Here is an 11,249-nt window from a genome sequence, read left to right on the forward strand (position 1 = left end):
TCTTCACTAACCATTTCATTACCATTTGCTTTCCCTGCCTTAAATAAACTTGAAGTTTTTGCCTGAGTGGCTACTCTGCTGAAGGGAATGCATCTTTTATTGTAGTCTTCAATCCATATAACTAAAAATGCTTGCTAACATTTCTATTACATATGATTATTTGCAAATCACAAAAAAACTTTGCCTTTTTGGTTTCTTTTGCCTGTGTGTTTTATTGTATTCTTTACTGTTGGCTCAGATACTATGACATTTTGTCTAATTTAGAGTTACACTGACCACATTTGTGCCATTCAATCACATCAGATTTGGGTTCTTATGTAGCAATATTTCCATCTGGATGACAAAACTGCAACTTTGCCCCCATTGCCAGTCTAGAAGGCAGCTGCTCATTCGATTTAACTAGCTGAAAAGTTCTCTAGGTTCAGAATCACAGAATTGTAGATTCAATTTTGAGTTGAACTCCCTGGCCTGCAAGTCCCAGCCTGGGACCATGGACTGAATTCAAGATCCTGTTCTTGGGCCAGAGTGACAGAGCTATAAGCTTGCTTCTCTTCTTGCTCCATGCCTAGTATACAGCTTCACACTCTGGCAGTGCTGGATTTGCTATGGTGCTCTTTGCCATGAAACACAGCCATGGCCCCTCAGCTCTGTTCCCATACTATAAGACTTTGGGCTGGCTTTTCTGGATGGGCTCCCTCTTCAGTACCTACACTCCATTGGTTCCCTCTCCTAACCTGGGCTGGAAAAATGACACATGATGACGTTTTCTTAGTTTTCCTAATCACTTCTTGGTCCTGTCTTTGCTGGAGTAGTTGTGGAAGAAAGCTGGTTTCTACTGCTTCTTCCTATACTTTCATCTTTTCTGGTCACCAGCTGTTTCTTATTTTTATTGATTTAGAGCATTTTTTTCTATGGTTGCTGTTATTTGCTGTTTTCTCCCTAGGAGAACTACTCACATCTTTTATTCATTTGTCTAATAGGAAATAACTTATTTTTCTGCTACTTATTTTTTGTGGCCATTTGTCATTCTGATTGCTCTCCTCTGCACATTCTCCATTTTATCAGTGTTCTTCCTAAAATGCAGTAAGCAGAACTGAGTATGTTATTACACAGTTTTGCCACACTCAAAATGCTCTAAAGAATAATGCTATATACAAACTACGGGAGGTGCAGCTCTGAAATTTCTTTTTCTTTCTGTAAGGCAATAAGTTTTAGTATATTTATGTATTTCCCATTGTTTTATTTGAAGTTCAGTAATATTTATTTCATGTTGTGTTTTGGTGGCCCCATTTCAAAGAATTCAGAGTGAGACCACCTATAATCCAAATATAGGCAATTATTGAGGATTGAATGCCCCTTAGAAGTGCATCAGGTTCAAGAGGAACTAGCAACTTATTAGACAACACAGGCAAATTTATAGTGTACTGATGAGTATGAAAAAGGTTGGAGAGGTTTGTTCAAGGATCAGGTAAAAGGGAAGGGGTCAGTGTTCAAACATCTTGGTTGTGCCTCTTTCTGGTTAGGGAGCTATTGTGATCCTATCTGGTCAAGATGGATAGTTAGGGTATTGTGGTCCTGTCTTGGGCTAAATGGATGATGTTATTGTGGTTGAGTATAAGAACACACCTGTTCAAATATGTGAATTGGATCTGGGGGCAGTGGCTAGCTAGAGGCAGTGATTATATTGAGTCTGGGGGCCTGTGGTGTGGTTATAGCCAGACTGTGTGGTTAAATTAGGACATGCCTTTGGAAAAAAGAAGTTAAAATAAATAAGTTAGAATGTTGGGGTTAGGGGAAGCTTTATTAGAATTCCATCAATATGACAGCTGATGGATGGCCTTACCAAAACTCAAGTGAATGTGGATATGAATAAACTTTAATTTACCTTGGTTTGTCCAAAAGTTGGACATCTGGAAATATTTATCATGCTACTGTCAAGACATACTAACTTTTAATAATATGTAATAATATGGATCAGATTTTTTTTAGTCTAACTCAGCTAAACCATTGTCCAATATCCCAGTCATTTCTGCTTTATTTTGTAAGACTGAGATCAATTATATTATAAGAGTTATATGAGAGAATGTTAGCTCCATAACAAACTTGGATAACATGAAATTGCATGTCACCAAAGCTCAGCCAAAATGAAAAGCTATTTCTTTGAGCTGTAAATACAGAATTTTGTTGAGTTGTCAATTAAAAAATACAGAATTTTAAGCCAACATTCATTTAAAAAATTAAATTACTTCAAGCTATATTTAGAAAATAGGAGTTTGAAATACAACTTAAATATTGTATCTCAGTTCTATGTAATATACCAGTAGAAAATTAGAAGTTGTGATACCACACAAGTAATGAAGAAATCTTGGCTGTTTTTCTTTTACTAATTATTTATTAAGTACAACCAACTAGCAAGTGTTAGATATGTATTTTGCAAAGGGGATTTGGAGAGGAGTCATATGAATGTTTATATGATATTTCACTTTTTAAAATATTTTATATTTGATCCACAAAACAGCTTTGTTAAGGAGATACTACAAATTTTGTTAAACCCATTTTACAGCTGAGAAAATTGAAATACTAGAAGGACCACATGGGTCAATTAACTTGAACGATTGCCGCTCTTCCCTCCTTCGCAGACCTCCGGCAACGGTTCACTCCCTTCCGATCTCGCCCCTGCGCACCCCTTTGGGCGGAGCGGGGCAGGAGGGAGCCCCGGGTGCTCAGAGCTGGACGCCCAGACTCCTCGGCTGGGCTCGGGCATTTCCGCCTCTTTGTTTTAAACTCCGGACACATTGTTCTCCCCTCCTTTTCGGAGAACCAGGAGGAACCGGCACCCCTCCCCTTTTTCCTCTCCTGCAAGTTCCCGGGGGATCTGCGACTCTACGCTTGTCAAGATATCCCAGTAGTACACAGTCATCAGTACTTTTACAAGTGAAATGAAGAGCAGTTTTTAAGGTTTCCACCAGGTAGCATGGGATTCCCAGGCTGTCTGCTAGAAAGGCAGGAGGAAAGGAGCAGGGGTGACGACCCAGAAGACAGACTAAACCAGACTCCCGGGATAAGGGAGTAGAACGGTAGCATAAAAACCCAAGGAAAGGACAAACTGAAGGCAGAACTTCTAGAAGGAGACCCCAAAGATGCTGACTAGAAAAAGAAGTGTAATGGATACCTAATTGAGGCTACCACCGGAACGGAGTGTTTGCCTACCTTCTGTAGAGTATTCGGAAGAAAATAACACTGAAAATAATGTATAGAACTGTTATTCATCAGTCATCCGCTGCAATGCATGGGTCATGACAGGACCATGCAAGACATGGTTTACAAATTGGCTTCCAAGAAGCAGAAATGAGGAAACTGAGGGAATTATATCACAAATTAGGCATGAAAGTGTCAGGAGACATCAAAGGGGAAACTTGCTCTGCAAAGCAGCACTTACACTCACATCCCAATAGTGAAACCAAAGCCCGTTACAGTTCCAAAAAACAACCTCAGAAGGTAAACAAGACAGGATAATGACAATCCCAGAAGTAATGAACAGCTGGATATATTATGCAAGGAAGAGATTCTTGGCAAGGACCACACACGCAAGTTTGTAGTTGCTACCAAATGGAGATTTAACAAAGCATCTTTGCTGCTACATTGCAGACCCAAAATGGACTTGCTGAAAGAGAACTTTAGTGTCTTTTGGGACTGAGTTTTTGGCAGAGACTATCATCAGGCACCTTCTCAGCACATCAAACTGACATCACGTAACCCAACAGAATTGTTCTGGAAAACTAGTCATAAAGACAGCGCAATATAAAAAATTTTCATTCTTAGAGCTGAGTGTTTTGTATTGTCTTTAGTCATTTTAACAGAGGCTTACAGAACAATTCCAGTTTTCTTTTAATCATTTCCATGAAAAAATTGTATAATGTGTTGATACCATAGTTTGTCCATTTGACCTTTCCCCCCTTCATTTCACACATGTTTTAGCAATCTGGAGAAATAATGGATTTAGCGGCTTGTCGTAGGTGATAGTGTTTTGAGTAGTAACTACCAAATTGAGTAGTTAAAAGCTTCATTGAGATCTTGGCTTGAGCTCGTAGCTATCAAAATTGAAAAATAAAACCTCCTACAGGTTGTAATTAGCTACACAAAAGTAAAGTAGAGAAATGAGGTGATTTCTGTCCATTTTAGGCCAAACAAGGGCAACATTTTTACCTGATTTGCCCACATAATTGCCTTGGTTCTTAGCTTTGTCTTGTATGCATGTATACCCAGCCTGCATTTTCTTTGGTAAATGTTAATCTGGAATGATTTCTGCAAACTACATATTACAATGGCTGACTGGTATAGAAAGAGGTTAAAAAGGACTCAGAATGAATTCTAGTCATTCTTGACCAATGGAATTTTTAGTTGATAAATTGTAACTGCCAGTCAGTTTTGCTAAACCCTTTCTTCTCCAAAATGTAGGTATCTTTGGCTTTTTACATAATAGTATTCCCTATTTGCTAACACACAAACATTTATTACAATAGTGATTTAGAGTCTGACTAAGTAAGAGTGAGAATAGAGCCATTTGCTGAAGTAATCCAAATCGAAGTCATCAACTGTGCCCCCCACAAGTCTGATGCACCGATTCATCCCTCCCTTCTTGCTCCCTGTTTTTGTTGTGTTGTGAACTGGAGAAATCCAAGTTTAAAATATACAGTTAATGCCATCAACCTCAGGGAACCTGGAGAGCTTGTGTAGTTCACCTTTCTCCCTCAGTAGTAACAGAGACTAAGGCGGGAATGAGGAGGAGCCTATGGTTGTAGGATGTTTGGTCCAGCATAGTGTCATTGGCAGTCCTGGCCCTTAGAAAACTGTATCTTTCTCAATATGTATTTCTTTAGTGACTGAGTTTGTGAATTAACTTTTGAAGGTATAATTGGGCTCCTTTATACAACTTTATTTTTTCTTCCAATTTCGTGTTTCATATGCATGAAATGGAAGGAATTAATAGTTAATGCAACTTCATTCTTATCTACAAGAAGAGCTAATTAAATTAATTAAATCCATTTGACCATAAATTAGGCAATTAAAACCTGAACACAAGACTATTAATTCAGACTATTTAAAATAAACTTCTTAATATAAACTAGTTAAGTTCACTTCTAGTACAGTTTGAACTGTTGACTTATCCAAGCCTGATACTCCATCCAAATCAGATTCAACATGTGATGGTTTAATGATTAGATATGTATATACATAATAAATGTTACCTATCTACCTGTAACAGTAAGCACCCTAACATATACAAGATAGCCTGCTGTACACGTTCTTAGATTTGCTTTTCTAAAAGGAAAACTTTTGAGGGGTTCAACAGTCTTTTTAAGTTCCAGTCAAAACATAAGCAGAGAAATAAAGACCAACAGACAGGACTTCTAACTGTCTGACCATAAGCGATATATACAATACAGATCAATAGACAGATCCTTCTGATTATTACATACATACATAGTTACCAGACAGCAAAGCACCAACATCTAGGTTTTCAAAGCTGAGGCGGGGGGGGGGGGGGGGGGGGGGGGGGCAGCGGTGCTCTTTAATGACCACCCAGAGTCTCATCTGGCACATCCCCAAATCCCCAATTCCCAAAGTCAAACTTCACCTTGGAGTATATATACACTTTTCAGAGCCATTGCGCATCACGATCTTTGTGACCCAGTGCCTCATTACAAATTAACAAAAGGTATCTGAGGCCTATTGATGGGCAGGGAAGATTTTTAACTCTTATTTACATTACAGTACCTTAAAATACATAATCTGCTGAAGCATTCTGCAAAACTAGAAATTACTGCAGTACAATTTTAAGCAAAACATTTAAAACTTGGGTAGTTTCCTATGTGATGAGACTGAGAAAGGATTAAATAATATCAAAATGAAAATTCAGATTAAAAGCAATTCACAGTCAGTTGTAACTTGACCTCATAACAATCTGCATTATACATATTTGTAAATTTGTAGCTATCTTTAAAATCACTTGAATTTGCTATGTTGGTACATCATTATATTTAAATATAGGTAATCTATGTATAAATATGTAGGTAATATATGGAAACCAATATTAACATCTCGAACTGGTTATTCATTATTAATTATTGTGTTTAACTCTGCTTTTGTAAGTGTGTTAACTCAATAAAACCTCAGTGGCAAAAGTACCAATTTTTCTAAAATTGTATCATATCAAAATCTCTTTACAACAGGACTATTTTCTCTGGGAAGATTTTTGCTCCATTTGACTTAGCTTATTGTAGTTTTCTCTAGTAAGAGGGGCTGCATCTAAGTAAATGTCAGCAGTAGAAGGAAGCCTCAGAGTCAGATTCTGATTCCCTCCCTCCAGTGAAGCTTTAAAAAACATTTCATTCAAGATGGAATTGGTTAAAATGTGCATTCTTTTCCCCAGAATGAAAACCAGGCTCACTTTGTGTTTGGATAATCATTTAGAATTGTTCAATATGTTCATGCAGGTGAAGTTACTGTAAAGTAGTTTTCATCATTATTTAGCTGGTCAAACAGTTGAAGCTCAATTATCTTCAGTAGTAGTGAGACAGATTCCCCAGAGATTAGTCTCACTAGATAGAGTTTTCATTGAAAACAGAATTCAGATAGAATATATAATAGTGAATTTAAGATTTGGGGGGTTAAAAAAGGAAGAAAACAACTTTATAAAATTATTTATTCTATTCTAAGTCTTCTTTCATAGTTTACCATCCAAATATTTTGTTTTCCATGGTCCACTTATATTTATGGGCATGTAAAATGAAAATGTGAGATGTTTTGCAAACTTCTTTTTACTTTCAGTAGCTTCTGATTTGTATTTCTGATTTTGTTTTTGTTTATATGGATGAAGAGCATGACTTCTGCCTTGGTGCAATAGGTTCAAACATGCATTAGACCTGTGTTGAAATCTACTCACTCCTGAATTGAAAGGTAATTAATTGTAGGTGAGATTTTACAGTGTGTGTATCCAGCTACTTGGTTTTTTCCCCACATTTTATTTCTTTTTCTAATTGTAAGAATGACATTTTGAGATTAAAATAGTGTATGTGTGCATGTGTGTGCATATACATGTGTCACAGAACTACCTGTCAGCATTATTTAAAAATAAATGATTGGGCGAGAAGCCTTAAAAAAATTAGCCATAATTGTTGCTTTTGTTTTAGACACTTGAAACTCAAAAGGCTTAGGTGTTTCTACTTGTTACTTCATGACTTTACCTTTGTTGCTTAGAATTCTAAAGGCTTTTCAAATAGCAAAAGAAATAAAATATGTAGTTCTACCTATAAGGACCAGATGTATCAAATAATGCAAATACTTAAACACTTTATATTTTTATTATAAATAAGAGGAAATGCTCCTACATTTATTCCTGTTGGGTCATTTTTGCTTGTCATGTCTTTTAGGTTATGTCTTTTCCCCTGAGAACAATAATAAAATTCATCAAATGTTTGCAAAGCATTATGAATAATATATTTATAGAGTGAAATGTAATTTTGTCTTTGCAAATAATTTCCACTATTTTACTAATTTGTTTTTTCCTGGCTTTCCAAATTTTCAGAATTTGTAATTTTGTCATCACAATAATGTAGCTTTGGTTTCTTCCTTACTGCTAAAATGTCTAAGAGGCTCCAAGAAACAAATGTAAAACTAATAAGAAATATCCCATCTGACTCATCCTGCAGTGAACTTTCAGAATTCAGTGATATAAATGGTACAATCGCAATGCATGAGGTAGAGAAAAGGTATTACCCATCTGATTCTTATAACAATGAGTCAATAAGTAAAGTTCTTTCTCTGACAGTATAAAAGATAATGAGAAATAGATGTGGAGAGAGAGAGGGAGATAGGGAGAGATCATAGTTGATGATGAGCAATATCTAGCACACTATAAAATTTTTCAGTATATGTCAAATAAGCCTGACAAAGTTGGACTAAAAATTTGATTAGCAGTAGATACTATAAACAAATATTTGTTCAGTGGATTTCTTTACTTGGAAAAAGATGAATCAATAATATCCATCAACTTGCAGATGTAGTATTGAAGCTCATGAAACCACTATTAAATGTAACCTATGGCAATTTCACAAAGAGGCTGGTTTTTTGTTTGTTTGTTGCAAGTGAAGCCTGCATCTGTGGTCCTATTCTGACACTTTGTCATGTTAAAAGTATGGCAAATATTTTCTACAATGTTCTAGATAAGGCCCTCACCAATAGCTGGATAGCACATTAAAAAGTCTATTATTTAAACATTAAATGTTGAGAATATTTCAAAAGGTGAGTGGAGAACTGAGGCAATCCTAATTCCACCTTCTCATATGTTACATGGACCAATCAAGATCTGAGCTAAACCCATCTCCTCATTTGATGCACAGACCAATCTAGATGGTCTTTCTGTTATATAGAAATTGCTTGTTGTTGTTAAGTCATTTTCAATCATGTCCAATTCTCTGTGATTCCATTTATGGTTTTATTGGCAAGGATATTGGAGTGATTTGCCTTTTCCTTCTACAGATAAAGAAACTGAGGCAAACAGGGTTATATGACTTGCCACACAGCTTGTAAGTATATGAGGCAGAATTTGTACTCAGGTCTTCATGACTCCAGGCGTGGTGCTCTGTCCACTTCACTCTCCCTAACCATCTATGGAAATTGTTTACTCCTGTTTCCAAAGCAGCACACACATTAAATGTGGGCTGATCTACCAATGTGTACTTTCTTGGTGTTAATAAATTGCTTTGCCTTATTTCCTGAGTTTGCCTTAACTGATCAATGAGGCCCTAACCTGGATTTCTTTCAACAAATGTATATGTTGTCTCCCCAACTAGACTATAAACTCCTTAAGCTCAGGATTGTTTTCAATGTTTTTGTATCTCTAGCATATAGCACAATGACTGGTATATAGTAGGCACTTAAAAATTGCTTGTTGATTGATTACCTAAGTTGAATGAACTCTTAGGGTTTTCTGTGAACAACCACTACATGAAATTTCTCTGGTAGGATATGTTTTTATCTCTAGTGATCATTGCTTTCCCTTCTGAATTTTCACAAGGCATCCCATTAATAAAATGTTCCAAAATTTGGCCATGATTTTGAAGTCAAATTCACTGGCCTTGTAGTCGGAGGAAATCATTGTTTTGTCTCTTTTGAAAATTAGGATATCTGTCCATTTTCCATACTGCATTATCCTTTAAAGACCACTAATAGTATATGCTTCTGAGTCTTTATCTTATAGTTCTTTTGTAACTATATCCTTCAGAATGATAAGAAAGAGGGAGGAGATTGAATGCTTGACTTGAAGGCAGGAAAATCTGAGTCCATTTCTGACAATAACTGTGATTACAGACAAATCATATTGTACTAGGAAGATCAAAATATAAGAACACCAAGGACCAAGGTGCATAAACAATGCATTTATATGTCTGTATCTGTCTATCTATATGTATGTATATACATATACACATTGATACGCATATATTATTTATTTATTTTCAGTTTTCAACGTTCACTTCCACAAGATTTTGAATTTCTGATTTTCTCCCCATCTCTCCCCTCCCCCAACCCCAGGACAGTTTGCACCCGAAACACCTCTTTCCCCAATCTGCCCTCCCTGCTATCACCCCCACTTATCGCATCCCCCTCCACTCTATTTTCTTGTACAGCAAGATAGATTTCTATGTCCCATTGCCTGTACAACTTATTTCCCAGTTGCATGCAAAAGCATTTTTAACATTAATTTTTAAAGCTTTGAGTTCCACATTCTCTCCCTTCCTCCCTCCCCACCCACTCTCATTGAGAAAGCAAGTGATTCGATATAGCTCATACACATGTAGCCATGCAAAACACTTCCATAATAGTTATGTTGTGAAAGACGAATCACATTTCCCTCTATCCTGTCCTGCCCACCATTTATTCCATTCTCTCCCTTGACTTGTCTCTCCATAATAATATTTGCTTCTGATTACCCCTTCCCCCAGTCTACCATCCCTTCTATGACTCTCCTCCTACCTCCTTTCCCCTGCCTTCCTGTAGGGTAAGATAGATTTTCATACCCAATTGAATATGTACTATTCCCTCCTTAAGCCAAATCCAAGCTCACTTGTTCCTTCTCACCTTCCCCCTCTTCCCCTCCATTGTAAAAGCTCTTTCCTGCCTCTTTTATGTGATATGCTTTATTACATACTACCTCTTCCTTTCTCTTTCTCTCAGTACATTCCTCTCAATACTTAATTTTATTTCTTAGGTATCTTCCCTTCATATTCAGCTCACCCTGTGCTCTCTCTCTCTCCATATACATATATATGTGTGAGTATGTATATATGTACGTATATATACATACATATACACACATATATGCATCCATATACATACACACATAATATATACATACACACATATATATGTCTGAGAAAGGTCTCATGAGTTACAAATATCTTTCTATGTAGGAATGTAAACAATTCAACTTTAATGAGTCCCTTATGGCTTCTCTTTCCTGTTCATCTTTTCATGTTTCTCTTGATTCTTGTATTTGAAAGTAAAAATTTCTATTCAGTTCTGTTCTTTTCAACAACAATGCTTGAAAGTCCTCTATTTCATGAAATTCTATTTTTTCCCTGAAATATTATACTCAGTTTTTCTGGGTAAGTGATTCTTGGTTTTAATCCTAGCTCCTTTGACCTCTGGGACATCCTATCCCAAGCCCTGTGATCCCTTAGTGTAGAAGCTGCTTAATTCTGTGTTATCCTGATTGTGTTTCTACAGTACTTGAATTGTTTCTTTTTGGCTGCTTGTAATATTGTCTCCTTGACCTTGAACCTCTGGACTTTGGCTACAATATTGCTAGGAGTTTTCTTTTGGGATCTCTTTCAGGAAGTGATGGGTGGATTCTTTCTGTTTTTATTTTACCATCTGGTTCTAGAATATCAGGGCAGTTTTCCTTGATAATTTCTTGAAAGATGATATCTAGGCTCTTTTTTTGATCATGGTTTTCAGGTAGACTAATGATTTTTAAATTCTCTCTCCTGGCTCTGTTTTCTAGGTCAGTTGTTGTTCCAATGAAATATTTCACATTGTCTTCTATTTTTTCATTCTTTTGGTTTTGTTTTATAATTTTATTTCTTATAAATAATTAGTGTCTATTTGCTCCATTCTAATTTTGAAGGAATCATTTCTTCAGTGAGCTTTTGGATCTCCTTTTCCATTTGGTCAATTCTGCTTTTTAA

General features: G+C 36.4%; 1 pseudogene; it reads left to right on the forward strand.

Annotated features, from left to right (window-relative positions):
• Positions 1-2,974: 2,974 nt before the first annotated feature.
• LOC140517440 (polycomb group RING finger protein 3 pseudogene) lies at positions 2,975-5,512 on the forward strand (annotated as a pseudogene).
• Positions 5,513-11,249: the final 5,737 nt, after the last annotated feature.

This window comes from Notamacropus eugenii, chromosome 1 (assembly GCF_028372415.1).
Source record: "Notamacropus eugenii isolate mMacEug1 chromosome 1, mMacEug1.pri_v2, whole genome shotgun sequence".
Taxonomy (NCBI): domain Eukaryota; kingdom Metazoa; phylum Chordata; class Mammalia; order Diprotodontia; family Macropodidae; genus Notamacropus; species Notamacropus eugenii.